The sequence below is a fragment of the Mercenaria mercenaria genome, chromosome 9, assembly GCF_021730395.1.
Source record: "Mercenaria mercenaria strain notata chromosome 9, MADL_Memer_1, whole genome shotgun sequence".
In the NCBI taxonomy this organism is placed as follows: domain Eukaryota; kingdom Metazoa; phylum Mollusca; class Bivalvia; order Venerida; family Veneridae; genus Mercenaria; species Mercenaria mercenaria.
Genome location: NC_069369.1, coordinates 16,577,466 through 16,603,571, shown reverse-complemented (window position 1 = coordinate 16,603,571; position 26,106 = coordinate 16,577,466). Strand labels below are relative to the sequence as shown.

At 35.0% G+C, this 26,106-nt stretch overlaps 1 pseudogene; it reads left to right on the top strand.

Moving 5' to 3' along the window:
- LOC123545988 (DNA-directed RNA polymerase II subunit RPB2-like) lies at positions 1–21,447 on the top strand (annotated as a pseudogene).
- The last annotated feature ends 4,659 nt before the right edge of the window (positions 21,448–26,106 follow it).

Below are 26,106 nucleotides of genomic sequence, written 5' to 3'. Positions count from 1 at the left end.
ATGTTTGATGACCATAATGAGGACAGACAGTCTGGTCTCGTTGTTAGGGATGAACTGGTACGACTTCTGTCAGAGTGAAAAATCAGCCTGGACTATTATCAATCGAATTTCCAGATTCTGGGATCAAGTAACACTTGGAAAAAATGTGCAGCCCATAATGTTTATTAGACTTGAAATTTCTATTTTATGTTAATTTATCCTTTAATTCATTTCCGAAGCAAAAGCTACAACTTATATTAATCCTCTTATGTCTAAACATGACTCTACTACCCCGAACCATTTCAAATAAATAGGGTGTTTTGTATAATCATTTCTTTTTTAATTGTTGTGACTGAAACTCATTTAAGGAAACAGTGGAGGCCCTGATCACATGATCTGTTTTGCGATGTTCAACTAAGTCTGCACTGTTTGCCAAGACCCATGTATAGGACACTGGGCATAATAATCACTCTGGACGGTAACCATTGACACGCAGGTCACGGTGAGAGAATCCACTTTCCACATTTTAGCTGAATACCAGGGAAAGTTGTTGATACATTTACCATTTTCAACTTCTTTTGTATATCTTGACAGGGGATCGAATCCGCAACCTTTAGCCAGGGACGTTGATCTATCACTTAGCCATGTCCATTGAAATAATATGTTACGAAAATGAGTAAGTTCAACTCTGCTGTCTCTATTCCCACATGCTAATGAATTTCTTTTTTTTAATGAAAATGTCTGTGTTTAAAATGACATAACTGAATTCACCATGCTCACAAATAGCACATAACAAACAGTATGCTTTTTCAAACTTTGTACGTAGTACAGCCATGAAATGTGCTAAATGCTAGTTTGACTTTTAAAAGACCAAGTACCAGTTCTAGATGTTGTTCAATTGGGTCCAACACCATTTCCTACAATCTTATATTGCCATATATGACTGACAGTCACTAATCGTAACAAATGTTCACTCTCCCTGGCAAGCTTAGCAACCTAAGTGCACTTTCATAAGGAACTGACAACTCTACATCCGCATGAACTTAGGTAGACTGCAAATAGCCATGGAAGGAATTTCTTCGCTAACCGGATCAAACCCGTGACCTTTAGACTGGCTGTACAGTTCATCAACTACTGAGATAACTAGACAACAGTACCATATGTGTCTGTTGAAGGCTTTAAAACTCTGAATAGTTTTCAACCCAGTACCGCCCTTAGTTTTGGCAAGAGCAACTTGACTACAAAAAAGGGAATAACTTTGCCAAAATTAAAGCAAATGTTATAGGACTTGATGTTTTTACCTTACTTTACAATCCCGAAGGCATGTGAGAAATTTCAACCCAATGCCCCCATTAGTTTTGGAGATAGCAACTTGCATGCAAACCCAACAATATCTATGCACAAGAAAGAGGGCATAACTTGTCCAAAATGAAGGTTATGAAAATTGATGCTTTGACCTTCCTTTACAACACTGGAGACATGTATGGAAGTTCCAATCCAATATCTGCATTTGTTTCCGAGATAGTAACTTGCATGCAAAATTTAAACAGCTTTTTCTAAGTTTAAACAGGGGGCATAACCTGGCCAAAGTTCAAGTAAGAGTTATGGAAGTTGGTGCTATGTCCTAATTTGCAGCATGGAAGACATGTGTGAAGTTTCAACCCAGTATCTGCATTAGTTTAAAAAATACAACTTGCATGCAAAACTTTAACCCCAAAAAGCGGTCTGACTCAAGTAGTTATGAGGCTTGTGATATGTTGATATGACCTTAATTTACAGACTCGAAGAAATATGTGAAGTTTTAACCAAACATCTGCATTAGTTTTGATATACTAACTTGCATGTAAAACTTAAAACTGCATTTTCTAAGTCCAAAAGGGGCATAATTTTGTCAAAATGCATATTAGAGTAATGGGACTTGATCATCTGTGATTAGTTATATATAATGACCTTAAGATGTAAAATTAGGTTTCAAAGCAATATGTCTATAAATGAGACCCATAATTTACATTAGATTCGATCAAGAGATATCTAACTTGGTTATTTTGGTAGATCTGATGAGTTGAAAGACTTGTTTGAAGTTTCAATTCAATATCATCTGCGTTTATTGAGATAAAGCCTTCAATAGCAATTGCACCCAAAACATTACAAGTTACCAACGACGCCATGTTTAAAGTGTTAATGCATTCGGATACGATCACCCGCCTTTCCCAGCTTCAGGAGGTGGGTAGAATTCGGGTGACACAACTACCATCGCCCGGGTTACACGAGTAATACTCAAGTAATACCCAGGGTGACTCGGGTAGCTCGAGTATGTATGCCGAACGCGCCCATTGTCTTGGCCTTATATCTACTACAGTAAATTTGTTAGTAGATACTCGTACTTCTCACTTTCTTCATGCAAAGCGTGTATAATTACCATCATGGAAATACAATGCGTCTTTAAAGAAAAGCGTCTTTAAAGAGTCCCACCACGACCTAGTGACCTACGTTTTTCATAAACAAAAACTTCATGAAAATCATTCTTATAATACAGATAATATACAGCTATACTACAAGTTTTCATGTGGATAGTTTAGGCTCTTCCTAAATAATGTGTTTTCACAACTTCATCTGCAAACTTATTCAGTCATTCTCTTTTCAGCATAGTTTCAAACATATAGATGAATAACTATCTTACACTGCAGAAACAAACTGTGATTGAAATTTAACTAAATACACTGAATTCTGTTCTTATTGCTACAGTAATTCAATAAAATGTTAAGACATTAAACACATTGTCTTGGCCTAATGCAAATCATGTATAATTACCATCATGGAAATACAAAAGAATACAGTCATTTTGTGGTGCGTCTATGAAAAAAGAACACTCAGACTCACGTGATATCCTCTATTTAATAATAAATCATCCTTTTAATAACTATACCTGTTTTAAGTGCTGTTTACTTTTTCTTATCATTTGTGAAATGAAATTTATGTATACAAATATATCGATCCAACTCCCATTTAGCTGATAACATTATGAAAATAGATCTACCGGATATATGTATTACGTACGTATATATAGCTTATCACCTGAAAATAACTGGAAGGTTAAACGCAATCATGATAAAAGAAAAGGAATAATTCAATAACGGCAGTAACCATTGAAATTCTGTTTTTTTATTTAATATACATATAAATATTTGTCTGTAAGGTCGCTCGTTTCTGCCATTGAGTTAACGTCCTCTTTGGCAGAAACAGACATCATACATCACTAGAATGAAATATTCTAAATAAATGTCAGTATGTTGTATCCGTTTACAAGCAGCTGGAAAGTAATTTAACGACGTTAGCATTTTTAATAAAGAAGAAAAACACATGAAATACCAATATTCAATAGTTCGAACATAATTATACTTACATATATCAACAGAAAGTAGATAACCAGATATTCATAACAATACTTTGATTCAACTGCGCGTGTCAGCAGTATAAACGGACGGCTTTTAATTGGTAGACATACGATCACGAAAATATTAGAGGCACCGATTTCCTTTATCTCACATAGGCCCGGAAAAAAAGGCTGAGTTATTGGGATCATGTGTGGTCCGTCTGTCTGTCTGTCTGTTTGTCTATCTTTTCGTAGGTTAGTGTAGCGGTTCTCGTATCGGGTGGCCTCGGTAGCTCAATTGGTAAAGCGTTGGCACGGTAAGCCGAAGGTCCGAGGTTCGAATCCCGGTCGAGACTGCACATTTTTCCTGAGACTGTTACATTTGGGGGCTCGTCCGGGATGCTCACCCTTGGAGCCCATGCAGGGCGAAGCAGTTTGGCTGGGGGGTGCATCTGATTTCGGTTAACAGTCTGCGGCAGACATTGGCCAGGAGTGCCAATGTCTCGCAATAAGAGGGAAGGTGTGTAGCGGTCCTCGTATTTGGTGGCCTCGGTAGCTCAATTGGTAGAGCGTTGGCACGGTAAGCCAAATGTCCGAGGTTCGAATCCCGGTCGAGGCTGTACATTTTTCCTGAGACTGTTACATTAGTGAATAACCATGCTTGACTTTTGACTTAGAAATATAATCTAGAGGAAGGGATTAAATCTGATCAAAAGATGGTTCTGTTCCCATTTTAAGCTAAGGAATATGATCCCTTGTGTTTAAAGATAGATCTAGATCTACATATCCTTCAAGCATTTTCTTCTCTATAATTACTTGACGGAATTCAACAAACGAGCTCGTTCCATTTTTATCCCCCGACGAAAGTCGGAGGGATATAGTTTTGGCGTTGTCCGTCCGTCCGTCCTTCCGTCCGTCTTTCCGTCCGTCCGTCCGTCCGGAGCCATATCTAGGAAATGGTTGGGAATATTTATTTAAAACTTCATATACATGTTCACCACTATGAGTTCTTGCGGCCCGTCAAGTTTCAGTCAGATTACCCAAGTAACACCAGAGTTATGGCCCTTAGAAGTTTCAAGTGTTAACTATATAGGGTACTATAAATATGGCAATTTCTGCATCATAACTTTTGATATATTTGACCTAGAACTATGAAACTTAAACAGAATTTCGATCACCATAATGTGGTTGTGTACACACAATTTCATTCGGATTTATATGTAAATTAAGAGTTATTGCCCTTTAATTGTATAAAAATCCGATTATTTGTACATAACAAACTTACCATTTGGTAGAATTTCATTAAATTTCTTTCATTCTTTTCCATGAACATTTATTGTAAACATGTGAAGTTGTGTACCCACACCTGGTCACCCCCTTACCTTGATCACACCCCTCCCCCTCCTGATCCCCCGACCCCCACCCCCCCCACCCCCCAAAAAAATCATTCCTTATTTTAGATTTTTTTTCAAACAAACTTCATATACATGTTCACCACTATGAGGTTATGGGGCCCATCAAGTTTCAGACAGATTGCCCAAGTAACACCAGAGTTATGGCCCTTGGAAGTTTCTAGTGTTAACTATATAGGGTACTATAGATCTATAAATATGGCAATTTCTGCATCATAACTTTTTATATATTTGACCTTGAACTATGAAACTTTAACAGAATTTAGAGTACTATAATGTGATTGTGCACATACAATTTCTGGATTTCTTTTATAACTTCAGAGTTATTGCCCTTTAATTGTCTAAAAATCCACATATTTGTACATAACAAACTTACCATTTGGCAGATTTTCATTAAATTTCTTTCATTCTTTTCTGTGAACATTTATTATAAATATGTGAAGTTGCGCACCCACACCTGGTCACCCACTTGCCTTGGTCACACCCCCTCCCACTCCCACTTCCCCACCTCCCCCCGCCAAAAAAAAATTTATTTTTTATTTCTTATTTTAGATTTTTTTCAAACCCTCCAAGTTGTACCATTCCCCCACCTCACTTTTCCACCCAGTCATGCCCACTGATCATGCATCCTCTGCCCCCCACCCCACAACTTCACCCTTTTACCCTTTTTTTTTTTTCTTTTTTTTTCATTTTTAATTTTCAATCAATATTTATAATCAACATGTGAAATTTTGTTTCCTCTCCCCGTTCCCCTGCACCCCCACCCCCTAAAAAAATAAATATATACATATATGTATATATATATATTTCCATTTTTTTTTTTTTAATGTTCAAAACTTCAACATGTTAAGTTGTGACTGCACAAACCTTGCCCTCAGACATGTTCAAGATATCTTACCTGTGTTCTCTTAAGGACATCTGTTCTTTTAAGTACATGTTAAACAGCAACACCTGGTGCCAAACCACTCAAAGACAATATTTCGATCCAGTTAAACTTCAAGCTCACATTTCAATTAACTGCATTTAATTTTAAAAGCTAAGCTTATTACAGTAAGCATATCCCATTCAAAATAAATTCTTTAGTCAGGATCAAAGTATCATACATTTATTATTTACTCTTTAATTAAACATTTGTTTTCTGTTAAATTGATTTTGACTAATGAAATTATTTGCTTCTTATTAACATCCTTAACTTTTTTCCGGATATATTTTTTTGCCATTTCTCACCGCAAACCCTTTCGGCGGGGGATACCAATTCATCGAATTTGCTTGTTTCATTATGATTCCGGTATATTTATTACCTTAAAACCCTACCTGTTAAATGTTGTTTTAGATGATCCTTCAACATTAATTTTGTATTTATTTTTTCAATCAAAGTTAGTTACAATTTATTTATTGGGGACTTTCAAAAACGGTTTTAATGATCAGACATACTGACTTTTACCATTTTTTTCAATAACATAACAGCGGGAATGAATTTTGTAAATTCTTATCTATAAAATACTTTTCCATTTCTAACTTTTCAAAGAAAATGCTAGATTCTAAAACTAATATAGATTCTAATTTTTCTAATTTTCAAAAATCAACTTGATTCCTGCAAATATTATTCGAACTGAACTTTACTTACCACGACAACAGGACTATACCATAAACGAAAGAAAGCTATCCAAAGCCAGAATCAGATGCAACACAGAAAATGACGTCAGACGACCTTCAGCGTTTCCCAGAAATAATGAAAATGAAAGTAGATCTACAAAGGCTAAACTTGAAAACGAAAGTTGCATTTGTACAGGTCTAGGGAAGAGCATTAGTGCCCTGTGTATATTATTTATTAACTCGAACTTTTGTACGTATCTCGAAATTTCGAGTTACAAATTTCGAGTTAATAAATAAAACGCATCTGGCACTAATGCACTACCGTACCATTCAGGGGTCACGCGCAGTTCTACGCTCAGGATTTACGCGCAGGGTTTTCTTTTTTTGCTAATGGGGAGTCATTTCTTTTACAGAAGAGCATTAGTACCCCGTATATGTCATTTATAATCTCGAAATTTCGAGTTACTAACTTGAAATTTCGAGTTAAGTATCTCGAATTTTCTAGTTACTTTTGAGGTACTAAGTCGAAATTTTAAGTTACGTATCTCGAAATTTCGAGTTACTAACTACAATAGTTTACGTTGATGTATAGGTCCTGGGCAAGATTAGGTATCTGGTGTATCCATCGGGTAGCCCTACAGGGTCATATGATTAAGATGACCGGGCAGCGTTTGCTCATAAAAATATCACTATTTGAACCATGTTTAAGTCTGGAAGGTTTTCGACCTAGTTTGAGCCAATATGGCAAGGAATATAGACATACCCTGCATGAACGTGTAGTAATGAGTCTGACCAAAATTTGGTACCTGGATAGATCTATATTTTGAGGAGAGGTCATATATATAGAAGGTGACCGGGAAGTATTCAAACTTAGAATATTTCACTATTTTGACCATATCTGGACAGTTTTCGACCTAGTTCGAGCCCCTACCACCTGAACATGTAAATGAAGGTATGAAGGTATATATCCTGGATACAGTTTGAAATCTGGAGTAGCTCTAGAGGCAATCTGGTAAGTCATACATTGATGTATGGTAGTATATGTTCATGTCGCTACATGTTGGGTACAATATATGGATGTGCAGATAGATGATTCCACTTCGAAAAGTCAAAAGTCGTTCATTACATGTTTGGCCTTTGACAGACGGACAGACGTTCAAATTTTGCAGATAAAAGGTCAAGATATGAAGTCGAAATTTCGTGTTCTTAACTTACATAAGTCGAAATTTCGAAATACTAACTCGAAATTTCAACTTATTAGCTGGAAATTTCGATTTATTAACTCGAACTTTCGACTTACTAACTCGAAATTTCGAGTCCGTAAGTTGAAAATTCGAATTAGTAAGTCAAAATTTAATTTCGAGTTAGTAAGTCGAGATTTGGAGTTAGTAAGGCAAAATTTCGAGTTACGTAGGTCGAAATTTCGAGTTAGTAAGTCGAAATTTCGAGTGATGTATCTGAAAATTTCGAGTTATTAAGTCGATTTTTTAATGTACACAGGTGTAGGAGCAGTGTATGAGGAGCAGTAGGGACTGGGGTTCCCCCTCTCCACCCTAAACTTTGAGATCGGCCCTAACCAATGATTTATGAAAAAAATCTTTTGCAGGGAAAAAAGGGATCCGTAACGGAACAAAGGTATAAGGAGATTCTGATAACCTCGTCAGATCGTTCGGAATGCCTTTTTTCATGTTGTCTATAAGTGTCAATATATGTGCCTCAGGTGTCTGATATATCTGCGTCTGAGAGCTGCTGACCTAGACATTTCAGCCATATTTTCAAAATGACTTTAATATGACGTAATAGCAATAGCCGCATTTCTAGTCCGCTTGTAAAGTTATCCGGATATCGTCACATATCTGATATTAGGCCTAGTATAAACAGATTTTCTGCTTTGTAAACAATTGTCAAGTACCAACCTGTTGAAAATTTTTATTCAACTTCTTATATATTGATTCCTAGTTTATCTGTAAACTCGACTGAAAGTAGTCTGTGTTCAGACCCTGTTTTGTTCACAGCAGGAGGCTATAAACTTTTTATGACATTTTTTCTCAAAACGTTAGATAATCAGAGCAAAGATCAGTCATATATATATATATATATATATATAAAAGAGATGATTAAAAAAATTAAAACAAAATATTATTTAGTCGGTAGCCAAATTAGACTTGTAGCAGAATTATAATGTTTACCGTTCTTGTGTGGCGTTGTTGCTGTTTGTAGAAAATTTTGGATCTAAAGTCTGCTTTACTGCAAATATGATTATCTAAAGAATAACTGTCAGTAAACCTTACTAGTAATATAGTGTAAAATATTTAATGATATTCTAGATAAATGCTTGCAAGAAACTATTTAATAGCAGACAAATGCGCGTAATACTGGGAATTGCATTTTGTGTTCTTTGTTTTAGAACCTAACAATATTTGTAACAACTTTGCCAGTGGTACTTTTTTCATGATCTTTTTTATCATTCATTGCATTTATTAAAACTTCACAATTAGTCACCTGAATATTGTTTGAACCGCATAACTTTCCAGCACATGCTCGAATATGATTTCCTCCCAGAATTTTGCCAGCATCCGAAAGGTGTAACAGTTGCAGGCGCGCAAAGTACAAACTACTTTTGGCGTACGTGATCCCCAGTGTCATAATGGATGTACATGTTAAATATGAATCAACAGCATCATTGAATCATCTTCTCAACTTGAATATAACCTATCAGATATATTAATGATCTTTATCATTTAAATCAACAAATGACTCAAAAACATCACTCACGCAACTGTGACTTTGAAGTGACTATTTTGATATATATGGCCATATATCAATATTAGCACAAACCACAACCATATCTATATATATGTTGAGTTTCATTTCCACTTGTTTTAATTGTTTAATCAATGTTATAATGTATCCTTTAGCGAACATTACGAGAGCTTTGTATGGGATTTCACTCAGTCAAGAGTTATGGCCCTTGTATTTTTAAGGGCCTGGAAGTTCATGACACTTTCAGTTTCTTATTTTGTATCTGGATGATGTTTTGTAGAAGCTATACCTCACATGCCCGCCTCAGATGACTCGTACCCCTCAACCTAAAATAATTTGAAATTTACTTAGTCTTGCATTGTCAGTAACATGACCTATGCAGTAACATAGGAACAAAGGCCTATGGGCGCACATCTTTTTTCATTTTGATCTGCAGTTTTCACAGCTATTTGTACCTACCAATTACTGGAGTATTGTACAAGAAATATTTATTTCAAAGATCACTTCTATTATAACAGGTGTTGAACAGACAAACTTTTGCCTCCACATTGTCACATTTACGTCGCCTGAATTCACCTATTGGACGTGATGGTAAACTTGCCAGACCTAGACAGCTACACAACACACACTGGGGCATGATATGTCCTGCTGAAACACCAGAGGTTTGTTATAGAATGACTATATCTAATAGATTCTCCCTGTGTGAAATATGAAAGTTATATAAACATTCAAACTGTTAATTACTTTTATATTGTTACAGAGTTGTTTCAAATTTTCTTTATTTGGTCTGTTTAATACTTTGTAGGAGTTTGAAACTTTTATGTTGAAGGAACAGTGAAAATATTAGGAAGAAGTTGTCTAATATGTTGACAGTTTATCCAGGGGCTAAACTTCTAGTAACTGGGGTTTCTATATTGATTTGAGTTATTGACAAGAGGCTAAAATCTAACCGAGTAATATTTTTCTTGTTTGTACAGGGTGGTGCTGTAGGGCTTGTGAAGAATCTGGCTCTTATGTCTTACATCTCTGTTGGATCACAGCCTTCACCTATCCTTGAATTCTTGGAAGAATGGAGCATGGAAAATCTGGAGGAAGTTGCACCATCATCCATAGCGGAGTATGTTTTTAATAAAAAAAGAAGATTTTATATGTGCTGTAAATGACCAGATTTATTGCCTTTGTTTTACAACAACTTAAATATATTAGATGATATTGAGAGGTGATTAAGATTCCTCACTGCCCCTCTCTTTGGTTGGTTTGAGTCCTGTCTGTGTAGCCGTGAGAGGAGGATTTGCAAACTGACTTGCAGTGCAGGTGAATGGTTTTACCCAGGTTCTGATATGCTCCTGACATAATACTTGGAGATGGAGGGGCCTATGAGGTCCTCCAGCTTTTTTACTGCAACACTTAAAGCTGGATAGTCATCAATATGACCTTGGTTGTGTCAGTGTGACTTAAAACCCAGCAAAACAAAAAAAACAAAAAAGATTTATGTTGAAGAAATTTGTGCTTATATCAAAGATTGTGAGTGTTTAATAAAAGAAGTAAACTTTTTTCAATGTTAATAGTATGAGAAATATCATTTTTCAAAACAAATAATTTAACCAATTGAAATCACTGTACTTTTGGTTTAGTTTCAGCATTATTCAGCTCCCCTGATATTGTATTTTGTTGGCTGACTATTTCACACCAAAAAGGTCAATGAAATGCCATGATTCTATTAAGTAGGTAAAGCTGAATTTGGTGAAAAAGAAAGTAACAACGTATCATCACCTGATGAACCAATGGCCACCCATCTACTGTCATTACCAATAGACATTTCTGTGAACTGAAACACTAATTTTATGTGCCTTGCAATTAACAAAGGCTGTTGTTAAAATGTTTTAAAGCTTTTATGTTCAGTAATTTTCTCAGTGTAACATGATGTTATTGTGATGAAACTGATATTTTTTCTCTGGAACTCTATAAGAGTTTTAGTTATGAGTGAAAAAGAAATGGATAGATTTCTAAAAATCGTCCTGAATATGGGGATTTCTTAAAACAAAAGATTTCATTAAATTGATTGTTTTTATGCTTGTATTTAGAACAGTGTCTTGAAAAAGGAAAGTAGAATTAAATGTTTTATTTTGCAGTGCTACAAAGATCTTTGTAAATGGATGTTGGTTTGGTATACATAGAGATTCTGAAGAGTTGATGACAACATTGAGAAAACTGAGAAGAGAAATGGATATTATTGTGTCTGAGGTATGTACTAGTTTCAGTAGAATATGTTCCTTCAAACTTATCTGGATGAATTCACAAAAGAGATGCAAAGCTAACCAGATTAGGACTATCCACTTCCGTAGCTAAATTTTGAAGACCATGTCATCATTATGACAGAGTTATATTTAAATTGTTGATTACATTTTGCTGTCATCTTGTTGTTGAACACCTGTAAATCAGATGAAGGTATTTTCAAAATTCATGACTGTCCAGACATTATCAACCAATTATCTCTAATACATGATTGTGTTCTCTCCAATCTCAGTTTCCTCACATCCCAGCAGTGAAATTGCCAAAATCTTTTTCAATAATTTAGCTTTTCAATGAATATGGATACGATATTTGCCAGAATTTTTAATTCAGTAGGTTCAAATTAATGCTTAGTAGTGGCTTAGTGGTCAAAGTCACTCGTCCCTCATATATGTGGGTTCAAAACCTTGCTTGCTTGGGTTGTTGAATTCTTCATATATGAAGAATGTATCAAGTTGGCTTGGTAAAAGCTGGATGTTTCACCAATATGTCGGCCCATGCCAGAAATAATACTCAAAAGGGCTCTTGAGGTCTTTCTCCTCTATCACAAACTGGAAAAGTCATCATATGACATAAATTGATTCGGTATGACCTTAAACCGAACCAAACAAAAAGATAAACCAATCATTTAATGCTTTAATAAATTTTAATTAAACTTTTTGTTATGTTCAGATTAAAAAAAAAGACGGCTGTGGTTTGGAATTTTTATATTTTAGATGCTAGTGGTGTCTTAAAACATGTTCATAATATTGTATCGAATCCAAGAGAATGGCTGATGTATTTTATGTATAATGCAGGTATCCATGATCAGAGATATACGAGATCGGGAAATACGTATATATACTGATGCAGGCAGAATCTGTAGCCCATTGTTGATTGTAGAGAACCAGAAACTGCTCCTGAAACAGAGTCATATTAAACAGCTCAAACAGAGAGAATATAACAACTATAGGTAAATAGCCACTCTAGTTTATTGAGCAGAACTTTGATTTAATGTAGAAGCTGCATCTATTTAAGAATTTTTCCTGCTTTTGTTTGATTTGTTGAGGGAGAACGATATTGTGAAAGATAAAGATGTGATACATGTATTCCTTCCAAGTTAATTGACTTCATCACAAAATCAAAACCTTTTAACTGAAACTAACGGTAACAATGTTGTAAGAAGAGATTGGTTAGTACTTCATAAACTGCTTCTTGAAAGATGCTCATTATTGTAGATGGGTAGGTTTTGTTATCAAATAAATGTGATAGTTTATTTAATACACTTGTCTTTCTAAAAAAGCCATAATTAGATTAAGATATGTACATCTGTTTATGTATATCAGTTTACCTGGTGATTACATAGATCCAATGTAGTATGTATCATTTTTCGAGTTTGAAATGATCATTTCATTCATGTTACATTTCTTATGTTTGTGCAATGGTTAAATTTGTTAGATTTTGTTTTATGTGTTCAGCAGTCAAATTTCAATATCACAACTGACATGACTTTTTTTTTTTTTTTTTTTTGCCATTTCACTTATTTTTAAGTCAACTGCAGAGTTTTACAGTTTAAGATGAAGCAAAACAGTAACTAATAGAAGTCTGCTTCTTTTTACAAATCCAGAAATGCAAAAAATGGCAGTTATTGCTTTTATGAGCAAATAGTTTTGAAGTTTGACATTTTGAATTTTCATTTGTTTTTATACACCCGAAGGGGGACATTTTATGTTATACCACGGATGTCTGTCCATTAGCAATTTTGTGTTCGCTCTGTAACTCTTGAACCCCTTGAAGGATTTCGAAGAAACTTGACACAAATGTTCACCACATAGAGATGATTTGCAGAGGGCATGTTTTGGATTGCTAGCTACAAGGTCAAGGTCACATTTAGGGGTCAAAGGTCATACCTTCGGGCGTATATTGCTCCGCATTGCGGTGCTCTTGTTATCATTTTACGTTTGTTCGTTTATTCTGTTATCTTTAATAATTAGACTTTAAAATAAAAAAACGAAATATTTAAAGAATTTGATATGTACAGTAAGTAAGAAAGTATTAAAGTAAGAATATAACATAAATTTTAACTGAATTTTCTGAAAGAAGTAGGGGAATAAATTAGTCCGATTCATTCACAACACTTGCAACAAACACGATTTGTATCTAGATGAGTTTGAAAAGGCTTTCAAGAATGTTAAACTGTATTTTTAAACTGAATTCAAGACAAATTTATGATGTATAGTTAGCAGGACTTGGTAGCGTGTGGTGTTGTGGAATATATTGACCCCCTGGAGGAGGAGTGTGTCATGTTGGCTATGTCACCTGATATCCTCATGATCCTTGGAGTGTGTGCTTCAATTATCCCCTTCCCTGATCACAACCAGGTATGACCATTATTTCTTTCTTTGGACAGGTCTCATGAAAGGACCTAATACTACCAAGATTCCCAGTTTGTATGTTTTTGCCTCTTGTTTCTTTCTTAATATCCTGTTTTTACCTGTATAGCATATCCTGTATTCCAAATCTAACTGGTACTGGACCCATTCTATAAATGTTTTTAAAAAATTCTTGGTATGCTTACCTCAGGTAAAGTCTTACCTCAGGTAAAGTCCAAAAAAGGTAAAAAATATATACACTCAAAATTGTTTTGGTCTTGTTCATAAGAACCTGTATGTATGTACATATTTGTATAATAGTTATAGAAAATAATTTGGGTTACACTAAAAGGACCTCATACAAGCAAAAAAGGTATTTACAAACAGAATTGAACAGAGACAAAATATGCTGACAGGTGCTTGAAGAGCTTACTGTACGAGTATCATAATGGTAACTGCACCCAGTTGCTCATTAAGCTCTTTGTACATGATTTAGTAGTGCACATTTTTTGTGCTTTTAAATGTTGGTCAATAGTAATTGAAAGGCAATACCCAGGATATTTCCTTAGAATGTTTTATAACTTGTTTATACATGCAGTGTTATATTTTCAGTCCCCACGTAACACCTACCAGTCTGCTATGGGTAAACAAGCTATGGGTGTGTATATCACCAACTTCCATGTACGTATGGACACATTGGCACATGGATTGCTGTATCCACAGAAACCTTTAGTCACAACACGCTCCATGGAATACCTGCGATTCAGAGAATGACCTGCAGGTATATATAGTAAAGCTAGTTATATGAAACACATGTATGTTAAAAACATGTTAGTGCTTCACTTATATTTGCTAAACAAAATTGCAAAGTATTCCAGTATACAACAGCTATAAATGCAGTCTCATGTTAGAAAATAAAGGATATATGTCCACCATAAAAGATATAGGAAATAAACAGTTAAGGTAGCATATATTTCAAGCCTTACATTTTGCAAGACATCAAAATATTTCTTTGCCCATGAATACAGATAGTTTGGCTGAAAATTGGATTAATTTGTTTCAACTTGTTTTTCTTTAAGCAGCAGTAAAACTTTTTCCATTTAGGTATGTTTCGTCGACTTTGACGAAAATTGTTAAATTTGTGATAATTTCATTATATCTCCAGTCTCCTTTGTGACTGTTTCATGGAGTTGTTCACAAGGGACTTCAGCAAACAGAAGTAAGATGGCTTATCAACAGTCCACAGAACATTTTAATCCTTATCATGATCTTTACAATTAACTTCTTTAGTAATTGTTTGTGCTGCAAAAATGTAAGGTTTTTGAAGGTGAGTGATAATAGTAGAAACACACTTATTTCAAAACTTACAAATACTGAACAGTTTCTCATTCAGGTCATTTATTCTTGTATTGTTGCAGGAATTAACTCAATTGTGGCCATTTCAACATACACTGGTTATAACCAGGAAGATTCTGTCATCTTGAACCAGTCTGCAGTAGACAGGGGATATTTCAGGTAATATAAAAATAGTTGCAAGACAAAGTGATTATTCATTCTTGTTACATTGGTCAATAAAGTCTAGTTTACATTTTTATTCAAAACATACTCGTATTCCACCTTCTTTATGAATAAAAGGAACGTGAAGAGGTTGACTTGTCTCGGCCACATCTGCCAAACTTCATGACAGAAATATAGGAAATGCAAATTATAGCACACTGTTATATGTTCTACATAAGAAGAGCTATGGTAACTAACCATTAATGTAAACAATTTCCTGAACCTGGTATAGTCAATCTGTACATTCCATGCTCTTGTTTCAGGTCATTTTTCTTCCGTGCTTACAAAGATGCAGAATCTAAGAAAGGTTTGGATCAGGAGGAAGTCTTTGAGAAACCTACACGAGAAACTGTACAAGGTATGTTGTGTAAGACCATCAAATGTAAATTCTAGAATTATGTGCTTACACTTGATAGTTTGGCTGAAGATGCTGCACTGGTGTTTCAGCACCTTGAAGTGTAGAATCTGTATTGTCATATTTTGTCTTACTAAGCTGGAAGCAGGTTTTTTCTGCTTTGAATGATATTGTATTACTACTTAAAAATGTTAAGCATATATTGACTTTGAAATGATTATTAAGAGCTGATAGAATTTCCTGTTAAAGATACTGTTTAACAAGGTCATATCATCACCTAAATGCACAAAGTAGATAAGTGCTTCTTTATGCCAATGTAGATATCCACTTTTTGCACTGAAGTGTCAGCTTATGTCATAACTGGTATTTGATTTTGCCTTTGTCTACACCTTTAGTGCTAAGTGGTATAATGTATGCCTCTTGTTAATTTATAATGTAAAATGTTATTTTCTAGGTATGCGTCCAGCTATATACGACAAGCTAGATGAGGACGGTATTATTGCCCCAGGTGTGAGAGTGTCAGGAGATGATGTACTTATAGGAAAAACCCTGACACTACCAGCCAATGATGATGAGGTAAAGTCACTTGTATTAAACAAATTTTTTTTAGATTGATTAGGAGGAGCCTCTGTGGCCGAATGGTTTAGGTTGCTGACTTCCTGTCACCTGACGCTCACAGATGTGGAGATGTTTGAGACTCCATAGGGTGTTGAATTTTTCATGTGAGGAAGCCATCAATCTGGCTTACTGAAGTTTAGTGGTTTTACCAAGGTTCCACGCCAGTGATGAAATAAAGCTAGAAGCGGCACCTGGATTCTTCCACTATTAAAGCTGGAAAGTCGCCATATGACCTATCATTGTGTTGTTGAGACGTTAAACCCAACAAAAATTAAAATGTTTAGGAAACCGCATCCATGAGCTGGCTCACTGATTTTGGCAAAAGTGTGGTTACAATCCTGATGACCTTAAGTGCAGTCCAAAAAATTCTGGTCTAGGGTCCCAAGTTTTTTGTAACTCTTTTTATTATGACCCCGGCATCTACTGATGCGGGAGGCATGTAGTGATTGTCCTGTCCGTTCGATCGTTTGTTCGTCCGTCCGTACGAGGTTAACCAAATGGGACCGTTTCGTCTAGCATCAATACCCCTTACTAGAATGACTTGATACTAATGCAGATGTAACCTGTGACCATTACTCCTCTTCAGACATTACCTGACCTCAGTTTGACCTTGACCTTGACCTCATTTTGGACTTAGGTTGCTTTATATGGGCTATCTCTTGGTTAACCAAATGGGACCGTTTCGTCTAGCATCAGTACCACTTACAAGAATGAATTGATACTAATACAGACGTAACCTGTGACCATTCCTCATCTTCAAACATCACCTGACCTCAGTTTGACCTTGACCTAGTTTTGGACTTAGGTTGCTTTATATCGACAAGGATGCCACTGGGGGCATCAAGCATTTATTGAACGCAGCTCCTTGTTGTCATATGAGACAACTCTCCAGTTAAGTGATAAACAAACTTGAACTGAGTACATTTTATGAATTAGAAGATTGAGATAAAGTCTAACAAAATGCATGTATTTCCTCACCAGGTGTAATGATTGCAGTTTGTACAACACTGATTGCATATGAAAAACATGGTTTGTAGTGTATGTTTTCTTCTAATTATAAAGCAAAGTTCTCTTTGTTTTAGTTGGAAGGTACAGCTAGAAGGTTCACAAAGAGAGATGCCAGTGTGTTCATGAGGAGAAGTGAAACAGGAATTATTGATCAGGTAAATTTAGTAATGTCTATAGATTTATGAAACATTATTACTTTAAAAGTCCAACTGCTAGTATACCATTCTTTGTTTGTATATATATTGTTAGTAGCTCCAGTAAAAAACAGTTATTATATTAAGTTTCTTTGTTCAGGTGATGGTAACAATAAACCAGGAGGGATACAAGTTCTGTTAGATCAGAGTACGTACTGTCAAGACACCACAGATTGGAGACAAGTTTGCTAGTCGGCATGGACAGAAAGGAACTTGTGGTATAACATTCAGACAAGAGGTACTATTTTATGCCTGTATGCTTAATATTTAATGTGGCAATGTTTCGGTAACTGTACAAAACAGTAATGTAATGCTTTCCATAGAATCAGATCATGAAAGAAAAATCTGTTGAATCATTGTTTTTAAAGTAACTTCTCTATCAGTGCTGCAAATGATTAGTAAATTAATTTTATGCTACATTCAGTACTGTTTTAAAATCGTTTCAAGTTTGAAATACTTTGTGGTACTCGGAAAAGAATGTTCATTTCATTTATACACGTCTGAATTTAATTTTTAAAAGTGAACATTTTACTTTATCTAGGATATGCCTTTCACATGTGAAGGAATTACACCCGACATTATCATCAATCCACAAGCTATTCCCAGTAGAATGACAATTGGTCACTTGATCGAGTGCCTGCAAGGTAAAGTTGCAGAAACAAAGGTGAGATAGGAGATGCTACACCATTCAATGATGCTGTAAATGTAAAGAAAATCTCTGATCTTCTACATCAGTATGGGTACCAGCAGAGAGGAAATGAGGTCAGTGTGTATGTGGGTCTACTTCCCTTCTTAATGTATTATTGTTTACAGTCGAAACTTACTGATAATAAAATTTGTAAAATTAAACATCTTGTATAGTTTAAGTCAAGTACAGTTAACTTTTAATCCTACATCTTTATTTCAAATCCATGTTTTAGAGCATGTAACTTCATAGAACACAAGTTTAAAGCCAGGTGAGAGTAAGCTTAAATTAAATTACAAACTACAACCCTTTACTTTAGTTTTATCTCTGATTAGTTCGATACAGCAGTTGCTAAGCTTACAGTCAGTGTAAGATAATTATTCAGTCATACTGAAAAGAGACTGATATACTCTTTTAAGTTTTGATGATTAATCACTGTTGTTGTGTGACAGTAATATATGCTGTAATGGTTATTTAGAAACAAGGCAATTATGCTACCTATATTAATTTTGTACAGGTTTTGTTCAATGGTTTCACTGGAAGAAAGTTGAATGCTCAGGTGTTTCTGGGACCGACTTACTACCAACGTCTCAAGCACATGGTGGACGATAAAATCCACTCTAGAGCAAGAGGTCCTCTCCAGATTCTGAACAGACAACCTATGGAGGGTAGAGCTAGGTATATACTCATATTTAGTAATAAATCTTTGAAATAAACCAATGAAGTTTGTAATAAATGTGTATCATAATTAAAAGAGATACTGATACTTCATGCAATAAAAAATTGTGTTTTATATCGAGAGATTTTTTTTAACATGTCCAGTAGTAAGTCAGACAGTATAACTCGGGAAAATTTATATCTTTGCCAAAACTGTTTCTGTAGCAATTTGTTTTTCATATCACAACCGAATATAAAAATATACCAAAAATTGAATAAATAGTCAAATAATATTTCAAGGTATAATGAATGACTGCTATTTAGCAAAACTTACTTCCTTAATTGAAATTTTGTACTGGATCAAGGGAATTACTTTGAAAAAAAAAAATCTATAAAACAAGTTTTTTTTTGTAACATATATTCATTTTTATAATTCATAATGATGAGACAGTGCAATTTTCATCTCATTTTTATATGCCCGTCCATGAATTATTATGGAAATGCCCTTGGAAGACGGGCAGCGCCCACAAACTTTGTCCAGAGCATTTCTTCTTCATGCATGGGGGGATTTTAATGTTACTTGGCACAAATGTTCACCATAAGACAGAGTGTCATGTGCAAGAACCAGGTACCTAGGTCTAAGGTCAAGGTCACTCTTAGAGGTCAAAGGTCAAATTTAAGAATGACTGTCAGGAGCATTTCTTCTTCATGCGGGGTGGGGGGGGGGGTGGATTTTGATGTTTTGCACAAGAATCAGGTCTAAGGTCAAGGTTACACTTAAAGGTCAGAGGTCAGATACAAGAATGATAACTTTGTCCGGAGCATTTCTTCTTCATGCATGGAGAGATTTTGATGCAACTTGGCACAATTGTTCACCATCATGAGACTGAGTGTCTTGTGCAAGAACCAGGTCCCCAGGTCAAAGGTCAAGGTCAGATACAAGAATGATAACTTAACAAGATTTTGTGACTATGACACTCCTGCTTTATTGATTATTTTGAAAGGTTTTCAAAGGAACGGAAACTGTAAAAATTCTATTTAAGTGAAGAAAAATTGCAGAGTAACCATCAAGGAGATTGTTGTAATGAACATGAAAATTAGGACTTTTTTGTAAAACTGCATTATCTGTATATAAAATACCTTCTTGTCAGGGATGGAGGTTTACGTTTTGGAGAAATGGAGAGAGATTGTCAGATAGCTCATGGTGCTGCACAGTTTCTTCGAGAAAGATTGTTTGAGGCATCAGATCCGTACAGAGTTCATCTGTGTAACCTTTGTGGTCTTGTTGCCATTGCTAACCTCCGTAACCAGACATTCGAGTGTCGTGGATGTAAGAATAAAACACAGGTCAGTTGTGAAAGTGTTACTAAATCATGTTGAATTTCTTTTCAGTAAGCTTTTCAGTAAGGCAGTTCAGAGTATTGAACAGATTTACCTGTGCTACTTCAGTAAAAGCTGATTGATAGACTAAAATCATTAAACTGTCTGTTATTTCCTTTGCTTTTTATATGCCCATTTTGGAAAAACTGAACCATTCATTGGTGGTTGGATGGATTGATGAAATTAGTGTCCACTCAACAATTGCACCTTTCATCAACATTAGAATATTTGGCAAATTACAAAACAAGCTGTTTTATTTTGTATGTTATCTCCAGACTGGTAGTTTTCATAGAAAATGTAACCAAAAGAAGTTGTTTGCCCTTCATTTCTGTTTCAAAAAATCAATAACAGTAAGGCAGGTACTGTAATTCTCTTAAGCTAATGGTAATATCTGTGGCAAACATAATTTAGTATTTTAATCACAATTTGCAAATTGTACTACAAGTTGAAGTTTAGGTTTAATAGTGACAAGTGTGAAATGTTTGTTATTTCCGTTTCAGATCTCTCAGATACGTATCCCATATGCGTGCAAGTTGTTGTTCCAAGAACTTATGTCTATGAGTATTGCACCGAGAATCATGGTGACCTGAGCTGGTGAAGCAGCGGGCTCACAGGGAAATTCATGATTTAAAACATAACATTCACAGTGTAATGTTAAGTGCTTTACAGTTGAACACTAAAGTTCCAAGGGAACCTAAGCTGGTAGGCCACAGAGTGGATGAAAGACTTCTGTTATGTTAAACTTAAAGTTTGAGTCCACATTGAGATTTGAACTACAGTTGGATGGTTACACCTGCAACTATGTTGCCACAGACCATTAGTGTATTAACTACCTAAGTGATGTGAAACAAACACATGGGTTGAAAAAATGCTACACAACAATATTAATATGCTGTGGGTTTTTGTTGTACATAGTGCTCTGTAAAATATGTGTGTACATAGTATGTAAACATTTCTGCATGTCTGTTTTCATAGATAAGACTTGTTAGAAACATCATCATGAAGAAAGTCCTGAACAGTAACATGGTAATTGGAAGGAATGAAAATCTGAAATCTCCAAAATCAGTAAAGCAACATAATTTGTATTATGTATGCCTTCCTTTAAAAATATTTTAACTGCATAAATCAAGGACAAAGCCTACTACTAAGTTATATTTGACTCCTTTTATTTCAAATATTTTGAAATTGTACATAACTTGATGAAAAATAAAAGTTAAAATCATGTAACATGGAAATGTTTTTTTCTTACCAGTTGTCTCCAAGTTACATCCATATGAAAACTGCTACAAGGTTGAAAAACAGACCCTGCCTACAGTTCAACAAAAATGGTTTAATTGGTATGCCTCTTCGAAGGAGAGGGGGTATAATGTTTTGCTCATTGTTGTTCGGTCTTTTGGTGAGAATGCTTCATTTCACTATGGTCAATCTTCCTAGTCTGATTGCCATTGGTCAGTAAATGGCCCCTTATTTTTAGAAGACAAAGGACAAGGTCACGGTGACATTGAGACCGAAAATGGTTTCCACTCTATAACCAGAGAATGCTTTGGCCTACATTGGTCAAATTTCACATGGTGATAATCTGTAGTCAGAAGATGACTTGTACTGTTTTGGGGTTCAAGGTCACGGTGATACTGTAAAAGCACATATTTTCACTGGGTCAGAATTTTGTGAATAAGTTGGGTGTACATGAAAGTTACACAATGTAAAGCGTTGCCTTTACGCTGTCTACTGTAAAGACCATTCAATGTTAATTGTATGGCTGTTTTAACACCTGTAGTTACCTGTTCACCTTGACTCTATACCTTTAACAAATGCATCTTTACCTGTAATCTAAATATAGGGGCAGATCTGTCAGTGTTTGTTTAATTAAACACACTGCCAACACAAAAGTTACCATATTGTTTTAAATAAAACAGTTATATGGGTTGCTCTGTTTTTAGCTCACCTGTCATGTAATGACAGTGTTGAGCTTTTGTGATCACATTTTGTCTGTCCTCGGTCCTTCCATCCATCCGTTCGCAATTTCTTGTGAGCACGACAGAGGCCACATTTTGCAGTCAATTTTAACCAAATCTGCACACAACTTGTATTGGCATAATATCTCTGTTCGTTTTGAAAACTAGCCGAATCAAACATTCCAGAGTTAAGGCCCCTTAAAGGGCCAAAATTGGCTGTTTTGGCTTGAGAACACAATATAAAGACCACATGTTGCAAAGGATTTTAATCAAACTGGCACACAACTTGTACTGGCAGAATTTCTCGGTTCCTTTTGAAAACTGGCCAGATCCCATCATGGGTTCCAGAGTTATGGCCCCGTAAAGGGCCAAAATTTGCTTTTCGGCTTTAGCAGCCAGATAGACTTCATTTATGGTTTGATTTGATACAAACTTGCAAAATAGAAACAGTATAACTCGGATTCCATAATGAATTCCTCTGATACAATAATAGGTTCCAGAGTTATGGCCCCTGCTTGACCCCTGAAAGAGGCAAAGTTTGTTAATTTTTACCTTATAAACAGGATAGAAGTGACATTTTACATTTGATTTTAACCACACATACACACAACTTGAGTGGCAATAAGATCTCTGTTCCTTTCGAAAACCAGCTAGATTCCATCATCGGTTATAGAGTTACTGTCCCTGAATGGGGCAAAATTTTCTAGGATGAATGAAGAGATTACTAATTGTTTCTTGCAAGAAAGTCAGAATCAAAATGAAATCTTTGATATTTATAGGGATTTAACAAATGAAATTATATAAGGGTTTATCATAGACAATTCAAATGAATACTTTTATTAAAAAAAAACATATGACTGTTAATCACCAGTACAATGTTCTTGCATGGGCTATTGGCGGCAGGAGACAATGTTTTCATAGGAGAAAAAAGCACGAAACAAAATGCATGGTTTTTATGAGAAGATAGGTTTTTGTTACGTCTCTAAATAAACGTAACAGATAGTCTTGAAACATACAAAAATATTCAACATAACGTATACATGTATCATACAAAATCATTCAACATGGCAGAGTCTTATACCATACAAAAATATACAACATTACAGATAATTGTATTACATACAAAATCATTCAATATGACAGATAGTCCTGTAACATACAAAATAATACAACATAACAGATAGACTTATTCCATAAGAATCATTCAAGATGGCAGGTAGTCTTATAACGTACAATAATATTCAACATAACAGATATTTTTATAACATGCAAAAGTTTTATAAAATACAAAATTATACAACATAACAGATATAGATAGTCTTATTAAATAAAAAAACTATTCAACAATTCAACATGACAGATACTCTAATTACATAATCATTCAACATGACAGATAGCCATGTAACATACGAAATTACACAACATAGCAGATATTCTTATGACATAATAAAATATTCAACATGACAGATACTCTTATAACGAACAGCAATACAACCTAACGCAGAGTCTTAAAACAAACACACTTACACTGCATTTTGCATGCCTGAATAGTAATTATATGACTACATTTTCATAGGAACATGTTACTCTAGTGATTTTTTTACATGGCAGAAATCGTTACCTGATTTATCAGATACACTATTTCTAACAATTTATAATATGAAACTTGGCCAGAGGCAGTTATATTCTAGTGAATACTCTAAGATGACATAGATCAAAGAATATAATAAAGAAAATAAGGATCTAAATTATGATTAAATCAATAATTTAATATAATAGAAGTAAACGTTGACTAACTTCATTTTAGAGACAGTAAGATGTAACGCGGTTGTTGTATTTTATCAATCTACCTTTACTAACTATATGTTATGAAAGATTTGTTCACATTCTCCACAGTTTATTTCACTAGACTTTCAAAGTATGCTTATAGAATATTAATCTTACTGTTTCTGCATCTAGTGCCTTTTGAAAACCACAAGATTAAACTAGTGTTTCTGTACGTATTGTAGCAAACAATAAATTTAATTAAAAAGTGTTTCGTAGCTTGCTGTGAAAGTGACTTGTACCAGATAATGATAAAGTTACAAGCAAATACACAAATTTCTATCTATTTAAAGCTTAGAATGGTTAAAGAACAAGTACTGTAAAATCATTTAATTTCGTGGGCATGAAATTTCGTGGTTTTGGTCAAAACGGCAATTTCGTGGGGATATGAATTCGTGGATTTCAACTTTTGAACATAAAATGAATGGGAATTTTACTTGTTCGTTGGGATTAAATTTCGTGGATTGACTCAACCACGAAATCCACGAAAATTAGTCCCCCACGAATATTAATGATTTCACAGTATATGTTTGGCCCATTGCCCGTCTTAACAAACTACGAGCAATCAACATTGCTACATTTTCCTCCTGTTCATATTTGCAAAAATGCTACACAATAAAGATAAAACGGATCAAATGCAAAAAGAAAAACAAAAAGTTTAATTCATTGAATAGGCATCACTCGGAGCAAAGGTTTAATTCTTCCATGCCTACAAAAACACTTAAAGCATTTGAATTTCATTTATTTTTGAAAGATTTTCAGTGTAAATTTTCTTACTGAAAAAAAAAGAAAAATGGAACGGACACCAAATTTTGATGACGATTCCTTCAAATAATAGTTTTAGTAACTGTGACCTTGACCTTCACCCATGTAAATGGTTCTTATTTTATAAACAACAAGGCAGTCTGAATGACAGCTAAATACCCCGCCCCTGCTATGGATAGTGAAAGGGTAAACAATTGATCTTTAGCTGTGACCTTGACCTTGAACGGACGGTATTCATTAAATCGGTTATACTGATCTTGAACTTGACCCTACTGACCCCATATGCAATACCAGCCTTGGCTGTTCTAGAACCCATTTATATACCAAAATTAATTTCAATCAATCGAAACTTAAGTTATTGAGTGGAAACATTTTAGCTCACCTGAGCACGAAGTGCTCAAAGGTGAGCTTTTGTGATCACACTGTGTCCGTCGTCCGTCATCCATCCGGCTGTCGTCAGTCGTCAACAATTTGACTGTTAACACTCTAGAGGTCACAATTTTAATGAAACTTGGTCAGAATGTTACCCTCAATAAAATCTTGGACGAGTTCGATATTGGGTCATCTGGGGTCAAAAACGAGGTCACCAGGTCAAATCAAAGGAAAAGCTTGTTAACACTTTAGAGGTCACAATTTTGGCCCAATCTTAATGAAAATTGGTCAGAATGTTACCCTCTATAAAATCTTGGATGAGTTCGATATTGGGGCATCTGGGGTCAAAAACTAGGTCATCAGGTCCAATCAAAGGAAAAGCTTGTTAACACTCTACTTGTTATTTTTAGTAAAAATGAGCTTGATCCCACTGACCCCAAATTCAATGTCAATCTTGGTCTTGCTATAAGCTACAAATCGGCCAAGATTCATTTCAATACCTCAACCCAAATAAAAACCAAATCTTGTCGCCGCACATCAATTTATCCGCCCAACCACGCCAATCCAATATTCAGGTTTTCAACTTCGAAAAACCTGATGAAAACAGTAATTATGCATTTGATATCAAAAAGAGGTTCGAACAAAATGGACATCGAGATAAAAATAAGCTGTCCCACGAGTTTTATTAAGAAAACTACTTGCGAGAAACTTCAGTTATACAAAGTATTGGTTAAGATTTAATTATTTGCATCAAGTAATTCTACTGATTAACAATATTTAGATTACATTGACATATATCATACTTTACCAAGTTAATGAGTATATGTTGAAGCAGTCCGTGACGTCTACTTAAGATGTACAGCACCAATTGAAAAATACAGTCTCTATCGCATACACAAGGTTTTTCTTTGTTTTGACCTAGTGACCTTTTTTTTCCCTATTGAAACTCGACCTATATTTCATCAAGACA